We start from the raw sequence: 26,637 nt of genomic DNA, 5'->3' as shown, positions 1-26,637 counted from the left end.
ATAACCTACCTCTCCTACCGATCACGGCGGGCACACCTAAACCTAGGAATTCCCCTCGATCTAAATTGGCCACCCCCAGTGGAACTGTCAAGGTTTTAAAGCCCAAAATAAGCTGGCCGACCTACGGCTTTTCCTCAAAACATTCGAGCACCTTCCTACTGTGATAGCCCTCCGGAAGCCAGGGACTGACGCCATCCTTACAAATTATACTACATTTCTGCAGGACCCCCTCTCCTGTATCTGCGTGCATAAAAATTACACGGCCAACCTCGTTTACCTACCTAGATATCAAAACAGAATTCTCATACGTAATGGTGATCTTCCTCGCGCTACGAAAACAGGACCCGCATCAATACGTTCTCAACACTTACTGTCCCGGAGACTGGCCAACAACACTTTCGCAGACCTTTTTAGCCGCGTTTAAAAGGTTGCGGGCAGGGATCCTCTAATAATTGTGGGCGACTTTAACGCCCCCAGCACGCTCTGGGAATACGCGCGGGAAGAGAAGCCTGGATGTAAGGTGGCGGTACTTATGTCCACGCTGGGCTTTACTCTTTGCACTGGCATGCCTACCCATCTAGAGCGGGTAATTCCTTGACTCGCGACACGTGTCCGGATCTTACCCTCACTAAAATATTCAATATGCAGACTGGGTCAACACCGAGGAAACCCTCGGCAGCGATTACTGCATACTCAATTCAATCATTCGCTTTCTCCCATTAGCAAAACTTTTCGCAAAGGCAAAATCACCTGACTGGACCAAATTCTGCTAAAAATACATGAAGTCGACCCCCACTAAGGAGCAAGGATACCCAGCCTGGTCAGAGCAATTTATCTCCACCCTTCGCTCCACCGAAACCCAAATTCAACTCTCAGAGGCAACCCTCCAGGTGGACAACCACCTCCTTTACCTCTGGGAGGCCCGGCAAAGCCTTGTCTGCCGATGGTGCCGGCAAAAACACAATCGGACGATTGTGTTCGCCAATCTCACCAAACGAGCGGCACAGTACGCGGCCCAACTCGCCGACTCTAACTGGATGGATCGATGCAACACTGCGGTGCGACAGATGTCAAAGCAGAGTACGTGGCGTCTCTTTGACCCCACCCAAACCCGAGCAGAAACACAAAAACATCTACAACGAGCCATTCACAGTTTCGATGGAGACCCCTCAAAATTGGCATGCAAACTCCGAGATCAATATATCTGTACAGAACAGGACCCCGAGGGTCCGCGCACTCGTATGCAGGCTCCGAGTGCGCGGAGCTGGACCAACTGTTCTAGATACACGACCTGAAAGCGGCCCTAGCAAAAATGAAGCGAGGAACAAATTACAGTCAAAGTACTTACGAATCTGCCTGACTCAGCATACTCCACACTTCTCGCTTACATTAACTCCATCTGGCTCGGAGAAACACCACTCCCAATTGATTGGAAGATGGCACTAGTCACCTTCATTCCCAAAGCTGGTAAAACCATTAACACAGACAACCTCCGCCCTATCTCCCTTACTTCTTGTGTGGGAAAATTAATGGAGACGATGATGCACGACAGGCTGTCTGAGTTTCTAGACAGAGAAAATGTTTTTGCAGGCACTATGTCCGGATTCCGCCCACACCGGTCCGCACAGGATGTTCTGCTTCAACTAGACCGGGAAATTCTCAACCCGATCGATTATCTCCTCAAGAATAATCTAGTATTCGCTTTGGGTTTGAAGGGGGCTTTCGACAATGTCATCTACAAAATTATTTTAACGCATCTTCCCCATAAATTCCCATAAAGAAAGGTGTTAGGCAAAGAGACATGATCTCCATCCACAGTACTATTCACAGCTTGCTTAGAGGAAGTATTCAGAGACTTGGAATGTGAGCAGTTAGGGATAAGCGTAGATGGAGAATATCTCAGTAATCTGCGATTTGCTGATGACATTGCCTTGCTAAGTAACTCCGGAGACAGGAAAAGTAGAAAGGTAGGCTTGAAAATCAGTATGCAGAAGACTAAGGTAATGTTCAACAGCGTCGGCAAGGAACAGCAGTTTACGTTAGGTAGCGAAGCACTGGAAGTAGTAGCCTAATATATCTACTTAGGATAGGTAGTAACCGCAGATCCGGATCACGAAAAAGAAGTAACAAGAAGAATAAGATCGAGATGGAGCGCATTTAGCGAGCACTCCCAGGTTGTGACTAGCAGCTTACCGGTATCGCTCAAGAGGAAAGTATACAACAGTTGCATCTTACCTGAACTCACTTATGGGCTGAAACGTGGAGGCTAACCAAGAAGGTTCTACTTAAATTGAGGACAACGCAGAGGGCTTTGGAACGAAAAATGGTAGGGGTAACATTAAGAGATAGGAAGCGTGCAGAGTGGGTCAGAGAAATAACTCAAGTTACTGACATTCTAGTGGAAATCAAGAAGAAGAAATGGGCATGGACAGGAGATGTAGTGCGAAGAGAGGATAACCGATGGTCGCGTAGGGTAACGAACGGGATTCCAAGGGAAGGAAAGCGTAGCAAGGGGCGGCAGAAATTTACGTGGGCGGGTGAGGTTAAGAAGTTCACAGGAGTCAAGTGGATGCAGCTAGCACACAACCGGGTTAATTGGAGAAATGTAGGACAAGCCTTCGCCCTGCAGTGGGTATAGTCAGGCTGATGATGATGGTGATAATTATAATATTGATCTTTCCCTAACAGATTGCAACCAAACCACTTTTAACTATATTAGGCAATTTCTCACTGATCGACAATCATACATCCGGATTCAGGACACCGAACACCGAACATGGCCCGTACGAACTAGGCACGCGTGGGACCCCGCAAGGAGCGGTCCTCTCGCCACTTCTATTGAATCTAGCTATGATCCATCAATCTATCAATCAATCAATCCTCCAAGCTGGGCTTGTTGGTTCATAGTTACTAAAAGATTTGCAGTGCTAAAAGGGAGGGAGAAGATTTGCAGCGCTATATTAGAGAGGGAGACAGGACTAAAAGCTGAATGCTTGACAGAGGAACTGCCCCTTTTTTCACAATTGCATTGCATCAGACACGCGGCAATAAATTCTGCCCTATACATTACAGTACAAAACAAGAGAGCGTACCTTAGAAAAAGAAGCAAAAAGTACCAACACAAAAATAGGTGCAGCGTCAACACAAACGTGTTCAGAAAAAATTTCTTAATAACAGTATTTGAATGCTGGAAAGGGTCAGGCATTTCTTTGTTTAATTTATTTAATAGCAGGGGCAGCGTATAAGAGATTTATTGTTCGAAGTAATATGCTCTAGGTGTAGAAATTAACCACATTTATTTATTTCTGGTTTGTGGGATGTGGGTATTTTAGCAAGTTCTGCAAAATTACCAAAGTAATTTTCATTGCTCAGCGAAGCACTTTTAAAGCTCGTTAAAAGTCTGTATTCGTGGAAAGGGAAGACTGGCAGAATTTCTTATTTTAAAAACAGGTCACTCGTAGGTAAACAATAAGAAACACCAGCAATGCATCTCACAGCTCCTTTTTGGAGAAGATGCAATTTGGTCATGTTCGTGATACCAGTGATACCCCAAATGATAATACAGTATTGTAAGAGAGATAGAACTAAAGAGTTATACACCAACATCCTACTTTTGACAGGAAGAATGGTGCACTGGCGCTATATATCTTCGACAGCTGAGGATATTGTAGATCTGATATAATCAACATGATCATTTCAAGGGCTTTGAAAACATGACCCCAAGGATTTTGACAGAATCCACTATCTCCACAGGATAACGATTTAAACATACATTGAGTGGCCTAAACAATACCTTACCTTTTGGCAAGTGCAACACTATTTTAGTCCCTTTAGGATTAACCTTCAGGAAATTTGATTTTGTCCATGTATTTAATGCATCAATTGTTCTACTTACTTTTTCTTCAATATCATCTTCTGACTTCCCTTAAATGAATACTGAAGTATCATCGGCGTAGGATACAAATGTACTATCAGGTTCGCAATGCACAATATCATTTAGATAAATTAAAAATAAAAGCGGACCCATTATGCTTCTCTGGGGGACTCCTGCGCAGATATTCTGTACTGAAGACAAAGAAGTTATTTTAAAGTCTACATACTGTGTTATATGGGAGAGGTATGATTCCATTAAGTCTAGTGCTTTTCCGCGGATACCGGCGGTTTCCATTTTAGGTAGGAGACTTTTGTGACTTAATAAATCTTACGCTTTTGTGAAATCTATGTAAATACCTGAATCTAGCTCCTTATTTTGAAAATTATCTATTATTATTTTTTTTGTGCAAGTAGCGCTGTTTCTGTAGATCAATTATTTTGAAAACTGTGCTGAAAGTCAAGGAGATCATGCTTGTTAAAAAGTGACAAGAATCTACCATGCTGTAACTTCTCTATACCTTTAGAGAATACCGGTAATATAGATATAGGGCGGTAATTTTGGATCAAAGATTTGTCACCACTTTTAAAAACCGGTATCACTCGAGCTGTTCGGAGTTTTTTCGGAAACACAGCGGTATATAATATTAAATTGTAAATGTGAGCAATGGCTGGGCATATAAGGTGAAGAACGTGTTTAATGGGCGCTATTTGGAGGCCACTTGTGTCCACTGACTTACTATCTTTAACAGACCGATCCCACCGACCGATCTGCGCATGCGCCGGTTTCCCGGAAGTTTGTCCGCCGCCATGTTATTTGTAGTCCGCTGGTCAGCACGTGCACATGCCACTGCACTCCTGGAATCACCGCTTCACATGAACCTACCGCACATTTCTCACACTTCGCCGCCGAGATATTGCCGCGAAACCTTCAAAACAGTATTTGTTGTTTTTTAACAGCCGCCGGCATGCAGGCTTATCACTGATTCTGGACCGCATATCAGTTCCGTTATCTTTGTTTGTTAATGGTCGATGTTGCCAGTCACACCTTTATCAGTTTTGTTGTAGCGCAAGATGCGCCGAGATCTGTCTCGAAGGTTCCGGCCACTCGGGTGTCTTTCCACAATGTTCCAGCCCGTGCTGGTAGCTGTTTGCGATGTTATCTAGGTTGTTCTGTGCAGCCTTTAAATTGAGCGTTGACGAGTGTGACGAGCATTCTGTGTTCGACGATCGACGAGCTCGTTTGATTCTATCGCCGCCGCCAAGTTGCTTAGTTCTTTTGCGGGCGCAAGTCAGCCCAAATAAAGTTTCTTTAGTGCAATCATCGACCCCTTCATTTGTGTCGTCGACCTCGTCACCACTACGTGACAATATATTTGTCGAGTCATTATTTTAGAAAATTGCGCTGTTTTATGCAAAGTAAACTTTCTAACCATCCTGTTGTTCTGTTAGCGATGGCATATACGCTTTGTATGGTTGAAAAGGCGTCGGCATAGCCGGCACCACATGTGGGAAATAATCGGGGGCTGAGCAAAAAATATCATATCATGGCAATTTGTGGTTCTAGTTATTGATAACCGATTGGTGTGTGATAGGCGATAACGAGTTAAAGAAATAATTGTAATTAACTGATTAATTGACGAATAAAACAATGACAAATGAACAAAAGTATTTGAAATAAGGGCGATGAAAAGTGTCAAATTATCAGAATGAAATTCAATGCTTGGTGATGCTCATTAAGAAAATTCAGAGTGTAATTTATAAAATAATTTAGGTAATTGAAAAATGAAAAAATTGGAGAAAGGGGGTTCAAAAATGTCGGAATGCTCAGAATGATGACTGGCTGACGGAAAAACTTTATTGAGAGACAAGGGAGGGGCTGTTCTCAGAATTAAAATCCGGTTCTTGATTACTGTAATTAAGAAAATATAGAGCCTGCAATTGATCAATTATTTACTTGAAAGAACTGAAAAAAAAGGGAAGTTGGAAAAACGTGATCGAAGGTGTTGAAATTCTGAGAATGAAAAGCCAATGCCTTATGATGTTAATAAAGAAAATTTAAAGTGCGTAATTGATCAATTATTTGAAATAGTCGCAAAAATGAAAAATTTCAAAAACGGAGGTTCAAAGATGTCAAACTGTTCGGAAAGAAACGTCATTGCTTGATGATGCTAATTAAGAAAATTTAGACTGTGTAATTGATGAACCAATAATTTGAACTAATTGCAAAAATTAAAATGCGAAAATGGAGCCTAAAGGTGTCAGGATGATAGGAATCAGAATCCAATGCTTGAGTATGCTAATTAAGGGAAGTTAGTGCGTGTAATTAATCAAATAATGAATAAAACGAATTGAAAAAAATTAAAAAGGTAAAAGAGGGTTAAAAAATGCTGAGAATGAAAAGTCAATGCGTCAAAATGCTAATGAAGAAATTTTAGAATGTGTGTTATGAATTTATTATTTTAAATAATTGAACAAAATGAAAAATCCTTTCAAATGTAGAAAGCTGTTTTGCTAAGTATTAATGTATAAAGAGAAATAAAAACAAAATTGAAATAAAAAGCTGAAAAAACAAATATAAGACAAACTAAAAAATGAAAGCGAAAAACATTGATGTGTGTGAAACGCTTTCGAGTCATAGCCATAGCGGCGGAGCTAAAGTGATCCCTTAATTTTGTTTCTGTTGTTACCGAGTGATTGCGAAGTGCTATCCAATCTTTGAGCCATGTATGAATAGTTTGATGGAAAACGATTGTCTGGAAGTTTTGTTTTAGCACGCGCGTGCTTTGCGATGCGTGTTACGTTATTTTAGCTAAGTGACGAACGCCATAGGGATGCAATGGAGGTTGGCGACAGTTTTGAATTGTGGCGCCTGTCCTTCGTGTTTTAATTGTCATCTGGATTTTGCACAAAGCCGATATTTGGTAACAGACCTTTGCAACAGTAATATCTACTAACTTCTAGTAGACTAGTTGACGTGCCTTTGTGTCCGCGCAAAAACGGTGAGATTTCGGAGATACCGCTGACACAGTGGAGCTGTGAAAGTTTACCTGAGTTTTGGCAAGAGTGACCTGGGTAAGTTGTTGCAAGTGCCCGTGTAGCACGTTACGTCGATAAAGAAAATAAGGTGTTAACGCACCACCATGATAATAAAGTTAATTATTTGATCAATTGCGCATTCCAAAGTTTATTAATTAGCATCATCAAGCATTGGCTTTCTATTCCGAGCACTTTTGCACCTACCAAGTCCTTTTTCGTATTTAGCATTTTTCATTTATTTCAATTGACAATTGATCAATTGCATTTTATAAATGTTTTAGATAGCATCAGCAAGCATTGACTTTTCATTCTAAGTATTTTGACACCTTTGAACCCCTTTTTCTACTTTTTTCTTTATCCAATTCACCAAAAATTCAATTAATTACAATGATTTTATTAACTCATCATCACCAATCACACATCAATATGTGATAAATCACTACAACTAAAAATCACCATGATACGATTTTTTGCCGCAGCCCCCAAATATTTTCGACACGCGTTGTCGACTACAATTATGACAATGACGGCGCCGACGGCTTTTCGACCGAACAAGCTACACTTAAAAGCGGAGTTGTTTTTCCCTTGTGCTATTGTTATGGCATCCAGGAACGTAACAGGTGAATTTTTCCAATGCACTCGAGCATACACAGGGGCTAAAAATGGTTCGGAAACGCGGCACGCAGGCACTCCAGGCGAGCGCAGCGGCCACATCTATCAGCATGCACCGCGGCAGCGGCGGCGTCGTGAAACTGGTCGGTGGGATCGGTCTATTGTGCTTATACACGAGAAAACTGCGCAGTTTGACGGAGCAAAGAAAAGTGATGGTGACCTGTTGCTTCCTTTCAAGAACGCAAAGCAATCTTGACTACTTTTAATTTGACTCTGAGAAGCTTGTTGAATAAAAAAGTTGTTAAAAGCATCAGCTAGGCCAGTGTCATAAATACGCTTTCCCTCATGCTGAAAGTTATCACGAGTATCATGGATAGTTGGCTGTAATAAGGAATTTAATTTCCTCCAGGTAACATCCGATCGTTGTTCAGTCGAGCTCCAAAATATATTTGTAAAATAAGCTTCTCGAGCGATCTCCCGTTTTGATGTAAGAATATTTGTGTACTTTTTGAATTGGCTAAACAATTTTTTATCTTTTGTTTTTACAAACTGTGCGTGCAAGCAATTTTTATGTTTTATCATTTGGAGCAACTCAGGCGTTACCCAAGGTTTCTTAGCCCTAGATGGCGCGTCCCCTTTTTTTAGTAGAAAGTGCGCGTCATATATAGTTTTAAATGATGTGATGAAATTGTAGTAAGCAGTATCGCTACTATCCGCCTCAAAAGCATTATTCCAAGTTTGTTGGCTAATAGCATGACAAATGCAATCAAAATGTTTTTAATTATAGACTGTGTATAAATTATTCGCCTTTTCTTTTTGTTAACATGCACAGGCTTGTTTACTAGGATGAAGATTCCAAGATGATCACTAATATATGTGTAAACAACGCCTGTGGTTATTAAATTAGTGTCAATACTTGTAATGAACACATCTAATAAAGATGTACTTTCTAAAGTCACTCGTGTGGGCTTTGTTATTAAGCTAAAGAAACCATTCACTGCAATTAAAGAATGGAGTTCCTTTTTGTGATTGTGAAATTGAAAGCATATTTATGTTGGTGTCACCACCTAAAACCATATCTAAAGATTCATATGATGCATACCTAAAAATATTTCCGAGGAATGCTTAGAAATGACTGACGACGCCGGATGGTGGCCTGTAGTGACACAAAAAAGTTGGTTTGAACTTCGCAGAGTGAGCACTTCGTAATCAGCAGTTGTTGCCGTGTATTCCTCGACCAGTTCACAAGATATTTTATCTTTAAGTAGAAAAGCGACGCCGCCTCCTCATTTATATTTTCGGTTTTGATAAAAGCACTGATATCCCACACGGTGACACACATTCGACGACGAAGTGTACCATGTTTCAGACAGCATTATAACTGTGAGTGGAACTTCGAGAGAGCCAGTAGAATAGTTAATTCATCTTCTTTGTAGGATATAATGTTTAAGTGGAAAAAAGACCAAGCAGTTTTTTTAGGTTTAACCAAATGCTTAACCTCACGTGGTTCATAACCCATGTTATGGAACTAGCACTTAGTTTGGATGCCAGCAGGTACAACTACGTAATTTTAAGCAGATCATCCAGTTCGGTGATCCCAATGACATTTGAGGTGTCCGTTTTGCGCACATATATTTTGCCATTTCGAGTCCATGCGTACTTCCACTTCAGTTCTTTCTTTTCGCATTTGCTGCACCAAACAGTTTTTTAATTGAAGGGCTCAAGGGCTCATTGATAAAGATTTGTATCTTCGGTTCAAGTTCAATATCCTCTGACGTTATCTTCTGCTTTCCAGCTTTCTCAAGGATGACATCACGAACGAATCTGCGGGCAAATTGCACCATTATGTTTGCAGCATCTGCATTCCCCCCCCCCCCCCCCCCCCCCCCCCCAGTTCGAACGCGGTGGCAAACTTCGATGTCGCCACATTCAAGTGAAATCTCAATCGCTCAGCTGGCGAGGGTCGACTGCATCCAGCAGGCGCTGTATGCCGTCGACATCACTATCTGGGCTAAACACGGCACGGTAGGAGGAATGGAGGCCAACCTGCAGCAAGCGGCGGACATTCTAGACAACTACGCCCGTCGTTGCGGCCTTCAGTGCTCCCCGTCCGGATCGGAATTTGTGCACATACGCCCCTCATCAAAGTGCACCACCAAAATCGACCTCACCCTTAGCAGTGGACCCATACCCGAACACGACGAGATCCGAGTACTGGGCCTCTATATTCACAAACAACGTAGCGCTGACACAACACTGGCCAAATTGCGTAAGGGGGCCGCATGGGCCGCCTGGTTTCGAACAAGCGCGGGGAGTAACGATGCAAAGACGCCTTGCGGTTGGCGCATGCATTTGTAACCAGTCGAGTCCTATACTCGGCTCCATACCTCCACCTGCGAAAAGTTGACGAGAATGCACTAGAAGTCATTCTCCGTAAAATACACAAGCGTGCCCTCAGCCTCCTGGTCAACACCTCCAACGAGCGCCTACTTGGCCTGGGGATGGTGAACACCTTTAATGAACTGCGAGAAGCACACTTGATGAGCCAATACACAGTTCAGTTCAGTTCAGTCTTTCAGTCGTGTCCGACTCTTCGTGACCCTATGGACCATGTCACGCCACGCTTTCCGGTCTCTCACTATCTTCCTAACATCACATAACTTCATCTACAGCGCCTCGAGGATGCCATCTAATCATCACGTTCGCTGCCTACCCCTTCTCCGGTAACCTTCAACCTTTCCCAACATCAAAGCTTCCTCCAGCGACTCCTCTCTTCTCATTAGATCACCAAAGTACCTAAGCTTTAACTTTAGAATTTGACCCTCCAATGAGCGGTCAGGTTTATGGTCGACAATATCGACTGATTTGATCTTCTGGCAGTCCAAGGAACTCTCAAGAGTCTTCGCCAGCACCACAATTCAAACGCGTCAATTCTTCGGCGGTCAGCCTTTTTCACAGTCCACTCTCGCATCCACACATCACAACTGGAAAGACCATAGCACGAGTTATACGGATCTTGGTTGGCAGTATGATGTCTCTGCTCTTTACTAGGCGGTCAATGCTAGCCGCGCTGTCTTTCCCAAAAGCAGGCGTCTCCTAATTTCATTGCTGCAGTCACTTTCTGGGATAATCTTGGAGCCCAAGAAGAGAAAATCTGTCACGGCTTCCATTTCTTGTCCCTTGATGCTCCAGGACTTGATAGGGCAAGACGCCATGATCTTTGTCTTTTTAATGTTCAGTTTAAGCCCAAACTTCTCACTCTCTTCTTGTACACGCATCAGATGTCTCTTGAGTTCCACTTCACTTTCTGCCATTAAAGTAGTATCATCCGCATATCTAAGGTTGTTGATACGTTTTCCAGCAATCTTCCCTCCAGCTGAAGACTCGTCCAGACCGGCCTTCCTCATGATACACTCAGCATATAGGTTAAATAGGCAGGGCGACAGTATGCAGCCTTGTCTCACTCCTTTCTCAATCGGGAACCAATCAGTGAGACCATGCTGAGTTCTGACTGTGGAGCCAATACACAAGACACTACAATACAAAACCCGACAGCGTTTTAGACAGCCAATACACAAGACTGTCTAAAACGCTGTCGGGTCGCCGTCTCGTTGCCCGACTACGCATCCACTGCTCATTACATTCTGAAGAGCGCGTACTTATCCCAACAGAGTGTGTGTGTGTGTGAAAAACTTTATTAAGTATATTTAAGGGAGGGGGTGTGTAGGTGGGGTCCCTAGTCCGGGACTCCAGCGGCTGCCGCTGCTACCCGCGCACGTGTCACGAGGGCCCGTTGGGCCTCTAGTCCAGAGCTGGATAGGGCAGCCTCCCACCCCTCAATTGTTGGGAGTGCATTCGGATCATCTGGAGGATTGTGTGGGCAGGTCCACACCACGTGGTGCAGGCCTGCCTTTTCCCCGCACTATTTGCATTTGGGGTCGCAGAACCCGGGTGTATTATGTTTAAACGGGCTGGTGTGTTATATGTACCTGTCTGTAGGCGTCGCCATCTAACTTCCTCCGCTTTGGAGAGCCCCTTGGCTGGGGGTGGATATTTTCTGCGAGAGAGTCTGCAGTGCTGTAACCTCTCCGCATACGTCGCCAGAGGGCCGGGATAGGGTGGTGTGGAGAATGGAGGGGTCGAGTCCCGGGGGAGGAGAGCTCGGGCAGCGGCATGGGCACACTCGTTCCCTTCCACGCCTTGATGTCCCGGTGTCCAGACGAGGCATTTGTCTTGTTCGGTGTGTCCATAATTTTTCAATATTCTGGCAGCCTGGGGACATATTCGCCCTTTGATGTAGTTGCGGTAGGCAGCCATAGAGTCTGTTACTATATAGGCGCAGGTGATATGCGTGGCGGCTAAAGGAATGGCCATCTCCTCCGCCATTTCTATATTGTCATCGCAGATGGTGAGGGCATCAACCAGTTGTTGTTGGTGAATCACAACCGCTACCGTGTACCCCGCTTCTGACTTTGCTGCGTCTACGTAGTAGGATTCAGTGTCCGTCCCGTACTTTTCCTGGATGTATTTGGCCCGCGCCTTCCGGCGCCCTTGGTGGAACAGAGGATGCATATTGCGGGGTAGGGGATTGGCTATGAACGAGTCTGACCACCCGGGCGGTATAGCCTGTTTTTGTACGAGACCTTGCGGGCTAGTCAGGTTAAGGTCCATAAGAACGGTCTGGCCCGTGCGGGTTGCTGCTAGTCGATTTATCTGGGTGGCACGTTGGGCGGCAAGGAGTTCGGCTGTATTGTGCACCCCTAATTGCAAAAGACGTTCTGTGGAAGTGCTTATGGGGCAGGCCCAGCGCCTTTTTAACTGCGTTTCGTATAATGAAGTCGATTTGCTTATAGTCTCCCGTTTTGAGGTGCAGATACGGTGTCGAATACACAATTCTATTAATGATGAATGCTTGAACCAGGCGCAGGGCGTCTTGTTCGAGCATACCCCTGTCGTTGGTAGTGACCCTGGCTATCATACGCGCAACCTGCAGACTGGTGTTTTTGAGCCGAGTGAGGGCGTACACATTTCTGCCCTTGTCGTTGATGCAAAGCCCTAGAACCCTGATGGTGTCCTTCTGTGGTATTGGGTTTCCATTGAGGTTGACTTCAACAGTGGGTCTGCGTTGGCGGGAGCTGTGTAGTACCAGCAACTCCGACTTTTCGGGGAGCAAGTAAGGCCGCAGTTAGCGGCGTAGGCTTGCACGATGGTTACGGCCTCTTGAAGGCGGTCTTTGATTTCCGCGGTAGAATAGGCCGTGGTCCAAATAGTGATGTCATCCTCGTAGAAGGCGTACCGTAGATGCGATACCTGATTTAGCTGGACTGGGAATTTGATTAACGCAATATTAAAAAGTAAGGGTGATAGAACAGCACCCTGTGGCGTGCCGCGTGTGCCTAGCTGTATTTGGCTGGGTTCTGCCAGACCGAGGTCGGCGCAGACGGTACGACGGTGAAGGAAATCTTTTACATATGCATAGGTCCTTGCACAAGAATTGATGTGGCTCATATTTTCCAAAATAGAGTGGTGCTTTACGTTATCAAACGCCCCCTTGAGGTCAAGAGCGATAATTGTCCTGAAGAAAGGCTTGTTAGGGGGATTTATGACTTCTTCCTTAAGCTAGAGGAGTATATCTTGGGTGGATAGGCCAGGCCGGAATCCGAACATGGTGTGTGGGTACAGGTCGTTTTCTTCAAGATATCGGTTGAGCCTGTGTACCGCCTTCTCCATAACTTTCCCTACGCAGGAGGTGAGGGAGATGGACCGTAGATTGTTAATATTTATGGGTTTGCCCGGTTTGGGGATGAAGTGCACCTCCGCAGTCTTCCACTCGTTTGGCAGCAGGCCCATGCGCCAACAGTTGTTAATGTAATTCGCGAGCTGCGTGAGGGCTGCGTCGTGGAGATTGGCGAGGAGTCCCACCGTGATCTTGTCTTTCCCAGGAGCTGTGCCTCTGCGCATAGCTAGGATGGCGGCCTGTATTTCTTTGACGGTGAATTCTGCATCTAGTTCCTCGTTTGGCTGCCCATTATAGGGAGGGAGGGGGTCCGTGTCGACTCGCGATACATTAGTGGTGCGGGGAGTCTACTCCAATTAGACTCAACTACACTCTGTGGTGCAGAAGTACTTTTGTTTGATGGCTTGTACGAGATCTCTATTGGAGCCGTGGTAACCATGTAGAGCCCTAGCAAGGTTCTTGCGTTGGTCGCTTTTGGAGTTGTTTGGGTCAATGAGGCATCTGAGTAAGCTTGTTTCGAGCTAAGGTTACCACTCAGGGAATCACATCTTGTCAGCCAATTTGATTGAGCAAGGTTCCATGGATAGTCCTCTGCAGCTTGCGTTAGGGTTGCGACGCGGCGTTTGAGCGTTCTGTTGTGGCGCTGGTGACGCCAATGTTTCACCAGGCCTCTGCGGGCGTCCCACAGGTGCAGGAGATGGGAGTCAATAGCAGGGCGGTCTAAAGATGTTTTCAGGGTTCGGGTGTACTTAGAGGACAGGTGCCTAAGGTCCGATGTCCAGGAAGCGTAATCACTGATATCTGGGTGATCAAGGTCAGCTTGCTCTTTTCGAAACGCGGTCCAATCAGTGATTTTGGCAGTACCGCGCATATGTCGATGCGTTTTGCTTGCAAGATGGATGATCAGAATGAAATGGTCACTGCCTAAAATTTCCAGTGTGTTTTCCCATAGGCAAGCTTTACCGCCGTGGGTTAGTGTGAGATCGGGACTGGTGTCACGCGTGACACTGTTGCCAAGTCGAGTAGGTTGGGTCGGGTCGTTCAGCATGGTAAGCATGAGGTTTGATGTGGTGTCTGCTAGGATGCGGCCTTTCTTGTTTGCTTTCGGGTAGCCCCCGGATGGGTGTTGCGCATTGAAATCGCCCAAAATAAGGAGCGGAGCTCCTTGGGCGACAGTGAGTGCCTTTGTGAACACCCAGGCGCAAGGGAAGGCAATTTGGGTGGGTTTACTGTAAATGTTGAGAATGTAGGTGCCCGTACCTTTGCGGTGTCTAGGTAGGATTTGTACAAAGTCGTACACTACATCATCATCTTCTTCTAGATCTAAAGCAAGTGCAGTATAATCCTTGTGAACCATAATTCAAGTTGCTTGAGTGCGTTGGTGTGTGGAGTAATTAATGAGTTTTGCGGAGTTGTTAACCTCCTGTAAAGCGATGACATCTGGTTGGTTTGGGAGAGAATCAATGTATTGTTGGAGTGAGGCTCTCTTACGGCGGAAGCTGCGGCAGTTCCACTGTAGGACGCTTAAGTTGTGGGTGGTTGCTGTCCGGGCGGTAGGCATGGTACAGGTGGAGAAGATTCTTCGGAAATGGAGCGCATGGGTTCGAGGGTGGGTTCGAGGCAGGATTCCAAGTCTTCGTCCGCGACAGCGTGTCGGCGACGGAAGCCTTTCAATCGTGGGGAGGCATGGATGGATGGATGGAATATAGGAGCGTCCCCTTTGAAACGAAGTGGTAGCAGTAGCTATCATGCTCATTTTTCTCCATATATCTTAATTATTGATTCAGAATTGTTAACTAAACCATTACTCTATTTATTAAACTTTGCTCCTACATCACTAACATTATGTCACTTCTCTGCTTTTAAGCCACAAATCTTCCAGCCGTTTCTTGCTAGTTTCCACCGCCGGTTTATTCACCCGGCCACTGTTATCTCTAAATCCCAGAGCTTCAGGAACAGTGATTGCGGCTGCATCAACTTCCGGATGGATACCATTGCATTCGAGTATAATATGGTCAATTGTTTCACTGGAGTTTCCACATACAGCACATGCGTCATCTCCACTGTTAAACTTCTTTTTGTAGCTGCGTGTTCTAAGGCACCCTGATCTAGCTTCAAAAAGTAGGGCACTGCCTCTTGAGTTATCAAAGAAATCTTCCTTCCTGATCTGCATTTTCCACTTTCGGTATAATTCCACACTCTGTTTTTTTTCCATCGAATTTATCCAATTTTTACCTTCTGTGTTTTTCACCTGTAGTTTAATGCTCTTTATTTCTCCGTCCTTGTTACTAGCATACTTACTAGTTAGTTTCCTAGTTCTTTTCCTCCATTGTGAGTCAACGCTTTTTAGGTACAGGTATTTAAATACCTTAGCTGCCCATCTGTTACTGTCCAATTTCCTCAGGCGTTCCTCATATAATATTTTACTCTGAGCTTCCCGTACTTCGAACGATGCCCAGCCCATATCTCCCTGTACCGCCTCATTCGTAGTTTTGCCGTAGGCACCTAGTGCTAATCGTCCAACGGATCTCTGATTTGTTTCTAATGTCGACTGTACCTCTGATTTTAGGCACAAAACCGCATTTCCGAAAGTAAGTTCGGGCACCATAATTCCTTTCCAAATACTCCTCAATACCTCATACCTATTGTATCCCCACAATGCGTTATGCTTCATTATCCCGGCATTCCTTCGCCCTTTGGCCTTAAGTGATTGCTCATGCTTTCCAATGTATGCCAATCCTTCGTTTATCCATACCCCCAAATATTTATATTCTGCTACTCTAGGTATTTCAATGCCTTGAATTTTAAGACCCTGATCAGTTGAGCCGTTGAAAATCATCAGACCCGACTTAACTGCGCTGAAACTGAAGCCTAGAGCGTCCCCTTCGTCTCCGCAATACTTAACTAGAGTTTGCAATTCTTTCAGGCTCTCAGCTAGCAGCACAATATCGTCTGCATACATCAAACCGGGGAGGCGCTGCTCTACCGCCTTTCCACCTAATCTGTATGACAGGTTAAAACCTAGGTTACTGTCTTGTATCCTCCGTTCCAGGTTTATCATATAAAGCATGAACAGCACCGGTGATAGAGGACAGCCTTGTCTTAATCCTTTGCATACTTTGACATCCTCCGTACTTCTTATCCCTTCCCACGTAATTTCTACTTTGTTATCCCGGTATATTTCCTGTAGGAACTCTATTATCTCATAACCGCTACCTTCTTCTTTTAATATGTTCCACAGGAGTTCCCTGCTTACGTTGTCGTACGCCCCGCTTATGTCCAGGAAGGCCAAATACAGAGGTCTATTTTCCACTCTAGATATTTCGATGCATTGGGTAAGCACGAACAGGCAATCATCTAAGCGCCTACCATTTCTAAAGCCGTTCTGAAGTTCTCCGAGTATCTTGTTACTTTCAACCCATGCTTGCACCTTTAATTTCACCGCCTGCATGGCTAACCTGTACATTACAGATGTTATGGTAATCGGCCTGTAGGATTTTATGTGCATCCATTCTCCTTTCCCTTTATAAATCAAATTCATTTTACTCTGCCGCCAGCTGTCCGGAATTTGCTTAATCGCTATGACTGTTTCCAAAGCTTTTAACAACGATTCCTTACTTTTTGGACCGAGTTCATTAATCAGCTTCATCGAAATTCCATCTATTCCTGTAGATGTGTTTTTAGGAATATTTTTTTCTGCCTTTTTCCAGTTTAGATTGGTTAGTTCTAAGGTGCTTTGTATTCTGCTACCTTGTGTTGCTTCCTGATTTGCGGAGATTACCCTATCGTCGGTCTTAAATGACTCGGCTATAACTGATGTAATGTAGTTCACTGCGTTGTCCCCCTTTAAACAATTTCCCTCGTTATCTTGAATCCGATTTTGCTTTCTTTGATTCTTCTTCCCTAGCCAGCTTATATGGTTCCAGAATTTTCTTGCTCCGCCTCTAGAGGCATCGTGTATATCAGCCATCCAGCGATCGGTGGACTGTCTTATTTTGCTTTGGACGAGGGCCTGCACATGAAGTTTCTTTTGTCGATATGATTCCCATTTTTGGTCGATTTCCTCCTGAGAAGCCTGTGCTTTCTTTGCCATTCGGTGTTCCCTTGAAGCAGCCCGTCGTTGTTCAATAGCTTCCCTGATTTCCTTATTCCACCAGCTCCGTGGCTTCCTCTTTCCATTCCAGCGGTTTGCTACTTTAACCTCCTGAATTTTACTCCTTATGAGTAGTTCTACCTGTTCATAATCCCAGTCTTCCATGGGGCTTTTCTCTATTGCTTCCTCTATGTCTGCTGCTATCTGCGCTATTTGATCGTCGTTTAATTTTGGTTTACGTTTTGTCTAAGTTCCATTTCTCTTTTCATCAAGGGCCCCATCTGCAGACTAATACGTTTATGATCACTTCCCAGACTACACTCCCCTTCTTCATCTATTTCCATTTTTGTGACCTTGCTATAAATTTCCTGCGACATTAGACAATAGCCAATGGTCGTCTGCTTGTTGCGGAATTCCCACGTGATTTGGCCTTCACATTTTGTTTCTCTATTTACTATAACTAGATCGTGTCGCTCGCAGAAATCTAGCATTAGCTTCCCGTTACAATCCGTGTATCCATCCAGATCGTCGATGTGGCCGTTCATGTCCCCCAGCGGAATAATATTGGCCCCGTTTCCAAACTGGCTTATATCGTCACTGAGACATTCAACAAGATCCCTGTTTTCTTGCCTGCATTGATGTCCTGTTCCTAAATAAACTACCCCTAGCCATGTCCTTATGCCGGCAATGGTTCCTGAAACCCAGATATGTTCTTTACAAGATGATTTAATTCTTTGCCAATTTGTTCCCTGGTGTATCAACATACCTACGCCTCCACCCTTTCTTTCCGTTCTCGTTCTGTTGCACCCTTTCCAGACGTAGCCTTCTATAAACGGCGGATCTTCTAGATCCCTGAGATGAGTCTCGCAAAGAGCGTACACACCTATTTTGTCGTCCTTCAACTGCTGTTCTATCTCTAGCCATTTCGCTCTTTTTCTACCTCCTTGCATGTTTATGTAGCTGATCCTAGTGTTAAATTTCTTTTTTGTACTTTTCTTTCTCGACCTACTCTTTGCCATTTTTGGGGGCTCAGCCTCCATTATTACACTTTCTTCTGCTTCCCTTCTAACTACCTCTGTGCACGGAGTCCTCGCGGACCCCCTAAAAAAGCTACAGCCCTGCCTGCCAAGCGCCAGCCAATCTCTGCTCCGACCCTTCTGTTAAAATGAATGCCATCTCGCTGAAAAGCCCTACCAAAAACCTGCTTTATGTACCTCCCTGTTTACCTCAACCACTTCGAACCGCTTCTCCAGGCTTAACTTTCTTATGTCCTGATTACCTGTCACCACGTCCTTTTCCATCTTTCCGTTCAATCCTAGCACCTCTGGTACTGTGCATACAACTATCTGCGTCTGCTGTGCTATCTCCCTGATCTCGTCAACTCTCTTAGCTAAACTTTCCACCACTCCTGCAGCGTGACCATTTAGGACATCGTTTAGACCCGCGGCTACTATTACCATACTGCGCTCGGCGGAATCCTTCAACAGCCTATTTTTACTCTCTTTTAGTACATCCCTCATTGTTCTCCCTGGGAAGGCTCCAACCAACACTCTCTTATCACCCCTTACACGTTCCAAGATATCTCGCTTGCACCTGTTCATGTTAGAATCTCCGGCGATAAGCACCTGGGCCTTCTCTCTCCCTCTCCCAACTGTTGGCTCCTGCTTTCGGTTATCTGTGTCCTTGTCTCTGGGATTTTGATTCTTCCTTACTTCTTCCTTTTTTTCCGGCGTCTTATCTGCTTCTAAATAACTCTGACGGTTCAGATCCGCCTGACCTACTTTGCTTATGCCTTCCATGCCAGTGCTGGCCCCAGCCACGTGGCCCGCATTGGAATGTTCGTCCTTGTTGGTTCCAAGGACAAAGTCGGCCCCTTTCTTTTCAATCTGAGTAAGCTGTCCAAGCAGTTTCTGATTTTCCGTCCTTAGCAAACGTACTTCATGTTCTAAATCCTCCACACGAGACACTAAACTGCCCCTTTCTTGATCAAATCTATCTAGACGTGCATTCAGTACGCAACATCGACACAAAAAGTCGCTGCCTTCCGCTTCACCTACAGAATCAAAACGCGTTTCTTTGAGATTAACCTGCGCCTCACACTGAGTACACCTTACCTTCTTTTGATTTACCATCTTAAGCGCTCATCGACTGAACTATAACTGTTACGAATTCTTAGAATATACAAATTGCCAAAAGAAGACACAAGAAACGACTAGCAAACACGCGTTAAAAACCAAATCTGCGAATTCCAATAGCCTAGAAAGAAAAATATCTATTTAAACAAGATAGCTAAACAATGAACGCCAAGAAAACCTAGCTGCCGGCACGAAAAACCAGGCCGCTAGGACCAAGAGCTAAAATTTATTCTTTAGGCCGCACCTAACCTAACTAGTTGAAAAAGAAATAAGATAATAAAAGAAAGAACTCATCTATTTGACGCTTCGGAAGCTCCCGCTGTCGCCAGTCCGTCCGTTTCCGGTAGCCACATGCAATCGGAGGAGCGATGGAACACGCGTCCGCACCACACGGCTGTCAACTGTCAACTCTGTCAACAGACCGCATGAGTTCCGCCACCTGTTGTTGTAGGCGCGCTATCTGGAGATATGCTTTGCACGTGCGCCCTCTTCCGGCCAACAGATCACAAGCTCGCGCGGACGGAAGCCTTGGCTCGCCACTACTGACACAAACATGGAGTCTTCTTCGTGGACGTCTCCGGCCGGCACATTGGGGGGTCGTACACGGCCGCAGTCGTTCATCAAAACACTGTAATAAACAGATTCACTTTCTGTGCACATAACATAGCACGCGCGGAAGGGGTTGCCATCTCGCTAGCCGCCGCCGATCAGGACTCACGGATCATCATGACCGACTCGAGGGGTGCCTGCAGCAATGTCGAGCAGGGGTACATATCGCAGTTCGGCAGCAAAATTTTACAAAACAGCGATTATCTTGGTGCCCCCGCGCATCGAACGATTATTTGGACTCCGGCTCACACTGGCCTCGACGGAAACGAAATGGTCGATGCCGCCGCCCGCGAGCTCACTTTCCGGGCACCAACCTGATCTCCCACCGATCCGGACTCCGAACCCAATCCCGCCTATACTTTCAAAGAAATAATTCAATTCTAACAATCCAGCCATTCAATCCATCCAAAGCCTTCCAAAGGCCTCACAAAGGCGGAGTGCATTCTTCTTCGCCTTTACACCAAACTTTATTGTTCACGGCAGTCATTAAATACTTTGACCCCGCTTGCCCGCACTGTCAGGAAAAGTCCTCGGACATTTTCCACATGGTGTGGGCATGTAAAAAAAAGAAAGAAACTAATCAACCCCGCTTACCCAACTCTTCCCGGGAGGGCTGGGAGGCGGCCCTGCTCGGCTTCTTTCACCTGACGGCGCAACGAGCCTTGGTCGAGCGGGCTCTGGCCGACGCCAATGGGCACTCGTAAAAGGGAGACCACCTGGTAATTGTAAGGGGCGGCCCCTTAAGACAGCTCGTGTACCCTCTCTGTATATATATAAAAAAATGTTTTTCATCATCATCACATGCATCACACCGTAAAGGAAGGGAGGAAGGTGGGAGTGAAAGAAAAGAGGCAGATAGAGGTGTCGTAGTGGAGAGCTACGATCCATCGCGCTATAATGGCTTCCGCCTCATCGCACTCGAAGGGTCCAAAGTGCCCTCTAGAAATTTTTTTTGCTTGACATTTTTACTGGTTACATGAGATTTTTCAATAGTATGTTTAGTTATGTTAACGTGCTTGGATATGGGAAGGTTGGGGAGGCCATGCAGTGAGCTTTGTGGTTGTTAAAGCAGTGTCTAAACATTGTGTCTGTTTTGCCGTTGTATACTCAGTTTTACGCATTGAGCATCCATGGAAAGGAGGTTATTAGTATCGAAAGTATAGTCCCTCCGCATTTGGATAGTGAGGCTGGATGCACTGCTGTAGTCAAGCTAAGAACAGGTGAACTCTTCCCCATGCGCACGGCGCAGGGGGGCGCAGAAAATGATTACTGTTGAGTGAAACCGACTTTATTGCAATTTTATTATGTGCAATAACGTTTGATAAAAGTAGTTCTGCATCAGAGAGCTCGCAAGAATATCCTACTATAAATGCTATAACTTCAAAAGTGATAATAGCTCAAAAGATGGGTATCAAAGGAAAGACAATACAGGTGTCGATTTCAGCCAGAGTTCATGACGAAACCACCAAAGATGTATACTTCGTCTCACAAAATGTTTTTAGTACTGCGAAGGGCCCGGGCGCCATGGACCAAGAGCACTTCGACACTTGCGCGCGAGCGAGGCAAACGCGTTTCCCTTTTTTTTTTTTTGCACTTTGTAACTAATGTACAAAGCTCCCCCTGTACTTTCTTGCTATAGCTCCCCTCTGCACTTACCCTCATTTTCCTCTCCCCATAATTTTGCTTTCCCGCCGGCTGCAGCTTGGGCGCTTCAGATTTTAGATAGCAGTTGAAGCGGCCGGCAGCACTCTTTTCCTTCCTTTTGTTTGAATAACCACTATCCACACCACCTATAATAGGCAATTGTGCTCCCACTGTCGCCCTCGCCGATTCGAGGGGTGCGTCGGAGCACAATTACCTATTACAGTGCGCATTTGAATGGGCCAGGGAGCCCCTGCCTTTAGCAGTGGTGCAAATCTCTTGTGAGTCAAAGTATAGTATACAAGGGCCACATAAATATCTTCCATCATATCGCACCTTTCCATTTTTGGTATCCACTTGAGCTATCGTGAACATATGTCGACGATGTATCATCAACTCGCTCAAGCTTCCACTCTATCCAGAACAGTGAACAACAACAAAACGAGTTGGTACTTTTCATTTACGTTACGCACATTCGGTCATGGCCGAGTCGAGCGGCGGCGGTCCGCGTCGCCGCTCAAGTTCAGCCATGGTAAGGCAAGCTAGCACTCCGCAGTCCTGCTATCCGCTGTAGTCAAGCTAAGAACAGGTGAACGCTTCCCCCTGCGCACGGCGGGGAGAAGATTGGGGCTTTGAAAACCCACCCTCCAACAAAAGAAAGCTTCTCTACAAAGCAAAGGTTGGGTCCCTCGGCCAACTGGGGGCAAGGCCGATAGGCACTTTCTCAGTCCTGAATCAGTGGCGTAGCCTGGTGGCAGAATTTGAACTAATTCGAAGATGGCCACCGTGGGACCCCCGCCTTAAAGATGTTGTCGTCAGCGCGCAAACTTTACAGCGCTGTTTATTGCATGGGTGGAATCCAGTCATTAAAGTAGGACTAATATTGGAAGAAATTATAAATATCGCAGAGGTTTCTTCCACAGTGGTAGACGGCGGTGAGTGCGTTAGTAGCGTGCAGCGTGGGGATCGTGCAACAACGGCTAGGGTGCATTTGTGCGCCCACCCAATGCAAAGGAGAAAGCCACATAATCATCACCATCATCACCACCACCAGATTTACCTGTGATTTACGAGCTGGTTTTCCTTTTCGGAGGAGCCCCTTGCGGTCAAGATGCCCTGCGCGTTCTATTGGGTCATCAATAAGTTTTGCTGGACACTTGCTTAATCAAGGCATTTCGCAGACCAGCACAATTACGGTCAAACTCACGTTTGTCAGAGCGAATCCACTTCAAACGAAGAGCTTGTCCATGAGGGACACTTCAAATGCCTATATTGTCGGTTCTCAAACGACAAATATTGAGGCCTGTCACTATATTTTCCAGTAAATGTTGGTTTAAGAGAACTTGTTCCTGGGCGAGTTGGTTACATTCCATTCTCAATATTTAAAGGCGCGAATAACACACAGTGAAGACTACGGAAGGAAGCGCTACTTCCAGCTAGTTTACTTAACACGTGAAACATACATATACAGGCTTTATCGTCACATGCGTGGACACGCCACCTAAGATCAAATTTAACGTGATAACCCACGATCAAGAATGTCACTTCCGCCGTGTACAGAGCAATTGATGTGTCACTTATGCACGAGCTGGCTTTTTTTCTGATATAAAATACTTCGATCATGCAGTTCCCTAGCTGTTACTTTTACTAAGGATGCTCACGTCAGAATAACATGGCTCACAATCACAGGACGAGCACTCTGTAATGTGCTTCAGCAAACGCGTGCCTTCTTTCATTTGTTCCACATTTCGTCCATGCTCTCTCGTTCGCTCATTTATACACTGGCCTCTGTCCTATGTAAGAGTGGCCGTAGGACAGGGCATCTCGTATAGACCAGGCTTTCAGCGCATTTTACATAGGGTCTCCTGTGCAGCCTCGTTCCCTGCTTTCTTTCTCGGTACGAGAGCAAAGGCCTCCAAGCTTTCTCGGTGCTGAAAAAAGCACTAGTATTCCATGGCAGTTAGCAACCTTTTTCAAACTTTGGGCCACGTGGTGTATATACGGCCCCACTACAGGTCTCATTGCTTCTCGGTGGGCGTCTGGCCTAGCTCTGCCAGCATCTTTTGTTTTTATTTTTTTGTAGGAGGCTTTTGGCCATGGCTTTCACGAGCCAACGAGAGAACCCGGCTGTCAAAAGCCTAGCCAATTGCTGATTAAAGCTACCCCGCATTTTGTGAGGGCATGACTTTCTGAGGGCGGAATCAAGGAATAGGGAATCAATCCCTTTTTTTACAAGCTTAGGATGCGAGGAATCCAATGGCAGTAGCTGCTTCGTTGCATGTGGGGCATAGCACCCGATAACCGTAGAACTCAATTGTCAGGTCTAAAAACTGTAATGAATTCTTGACAGGCAGGTCATGTGTAAATTCTAGGCCTTCCCCGTGCTCTCTGAATAACGATAAAACACTGTCCACAGTTTGCTGAAAGCTGGAATTTCCTTCTTCCGCCGCATGAACTTTTCGCCACCAACCGGCGAATTTCAAGAAAAGCCACTTCAGAGGAGCAAGACATGTGTCTACTGGAGGGCGCCTTCTCAAGTCTGGCTACCCAAATACCACGTGACGCCAGGAAGTGTCGACTGGAGCCATCCCGTTGTGCTGTAAGAATAACTAACTGCGACTCCTGCAAACAGATAAAGAGGGCGGTTTTGTAGTTATCTCAAGTGATAACTTTTCAGCGAGAGCAGTCCAGGCCATTAGAAAAGATTTTGTTCCCGTAACAGTGAAAACTACAGAAGTGAAATCCACTAATCTGGCCTCACGTAATCGCCTTGGTTCGACCACCCTTGCTAATCAGATTAGAAATTCGAATCAATGAGCCTCTTAGAATAAAATGGTTTTAACGGGTAGTTAGCTAACAAATCTTCCAGCACACCTATAATTATGTTAGCGCAATTGAGACCAATTCGCCTCCCCATTGAAGTGCCATTAATCTGGACGTAGTGCGAGCCATTTATTTCAAAGTTATTAAGCTCTAGGATTAGTGTCAATAAAATAGAAAGCGTATGACAGCTAATGTCCGTACCTATAGGCCTCGCCTTTCGTAAACCTGCAGCACTATTGCTCGGATGTCGTCGCAGTCACAGTGGGGATTGTATATTGGTGCAACATCTAATATTACAAGCAGTGCACCTTTCGGATTGTTGATATCAGTAAGATCAGTCAAGAAATGGGTAGCATCATTTATGAAGGACTGAAACGTGGGGGGAATTCTAGTAATGAAGCTGGAGCCTGAAAATTTTTTCGGTAACAGTTCCTGTTCCAAAGATGACAGGGCATCCAGGTCCGTTATGTTTGTTAACCTGAGGTAGCAAGTAAAATCTGCCTAGGGCGGGAGTCAGGACAAGGTGAAATGAGTGACTAGAACGTGTTGTTATGAACTTTGTTACCCATCTTTAGTTCTGCAACCGTTCCAGAACAGTTTTGAAATGGCAGCTCGGGTCACTATCCACTATCCAGAAGGTAAAACGAGTTGTCTGCAAGCTGCCTTTCAGCTTCTGATATATGCAATAGGTTTTATAACAGCCACGGCGCCTGCTAGTTTTATCGCGATGTCTGTCCTGGAAGGCAGGTTTTTCATAGCTGAGTTTTCTTTGAGGAAAAAGTTACGACGGAATTTGTTTTGGTTATTGTAAGCGCTATGTGCATCTTTTTGCACTGCTTTAATATTGTCACGTGCCTCGGAGCGTAAAGAGAAGGAAGAAGAGACTGGTGAGAAGGAGAAGAAACATGAGCTAGTGTGCTGGCGTGCCTTGCTGACTCGCACCGCTCAGGCTACAAATAAACAACCCCCCCTTACGTACTGAGTACGTAACAGTTCAACTTTTACAACTTCTTCAAATGTTTTCAAAAGCATAGCAGGGGGCTCACTTTCACGTACGAACTCCCAGTTGATGCCTGCCTGCAATTCTGGGATTTAAGAATCAGGTTCAATAATGATCACGTTTGCTGAGCGTACTCACCTAGAGCACAAAAAGAGCTGTTGCCATATACGTCATCCCATTCAAAAATTGTTAAGAGAGGGATCGCTAAACTCTGCTTAGACTCTGCGCTCCGCAAAATAATGTGTACATGATATGCAAGATAGCTTCAGGTGTCAATTGGAAAGGCTTGAGGCTGCTGGTTTCCCTGGATCGGTTGTTGTCTCTGCTGCAGAAACGCTCTTGAAGAGGTTGAAGCCCAGAGCTGAGAAGGAGGCAATAATCCCTCTGCAGGCTAAAGTAAGGCCTGAAGTGATGCCAGACGTGCACAAAATATCCCATGGCCTTAAGAGGGTGGCAAAGCGGCACAACGTGCCGTTGGTCTTTTCAGCCTCTGGGAAGCTTGGCCAATTGGCCCGACGCATCACCGGGGATAATAAAAAGCCCGGATGCAAAAAGAGGCATGGGAACCGCTTCGCGGAACGTGCCACTGGCGTAGTGTACGAAATTCCCCTGACGTGTGGCGGATCGTACATCGGACAAACAAAGCGTTGCATCAACGACCGGCTCAGGGAGGACGCAAGAGATCTAAAGACTAAGAAAGGTGCTAACCTTGTCGCGCATGCGCTACTTGCAAGGATTGTACACCGCTGTTTTCTATTTCAGGATTTTAAGCAAAAGCAAATTAAAAACCACCCGTGAAACGATATAAGCATATTATATTCAGAGGGCTGGGTCAGATTGTGTTAGCGATACCTCAGTTGTTTTGTACAACGCAGAAAAGATTTTCCTTTCTAAGTTCTTGAGATAAAAGGTGTGATGCGTTTCGTTTTGTTTATCTTTTCCCTGGCACGGTATGCGCCTGCGCGTTTGGTTGTATATAACTCTTGTGTGCGTCGAAAAATAAACAGTTCTGAGTCAGCGCTGTGTTCGTCCCTAGTCTCCCTTCTTTTTCTTTCCTTTGGCCGCGTGCCTTTGCGCT

General features: G+C 45.3%; 1 long non-coding RNA gene and 1 pseudogene across 1 annotated transcript in view; one reads left to right on the top strand and one right to left on the bottom strand.

Annotated features, from left to right (window-relative positions):
- Positions 1–26,637, bottom strand: part of LOC146171473 (uncharacterized) — a 48,805-nt gene that overhangs the window by 18,936 nt on the left and 3,232 nt on the right. The window lies entirely within an intron of this gene.
- Positions 19,955–20,799, top strand: LOC146171474 (uncharacterized; annotated as a pseudogene).

This window comes from Amblyomma maculatum, unplaced genomic scaffold, assembly GCF_055883805.1.
Source record: "Amblyomma maculatum isolate TAMU_Amacu unplaced genomic scaffold, ASM5588380v1 scaffold_22, whole genome shotgun sequence".
Lineage (NCBI taxonomy): Eukaryota > Metazoa > Arthropoda > Arachnida > Ixodida > Ixodidae > Amblyomma > Amblyomma maculatum.
Note: the sequence above shows the minus strand (reverse complement) of the source record. Positions and strands in the feature narration are given on the sequence as shown.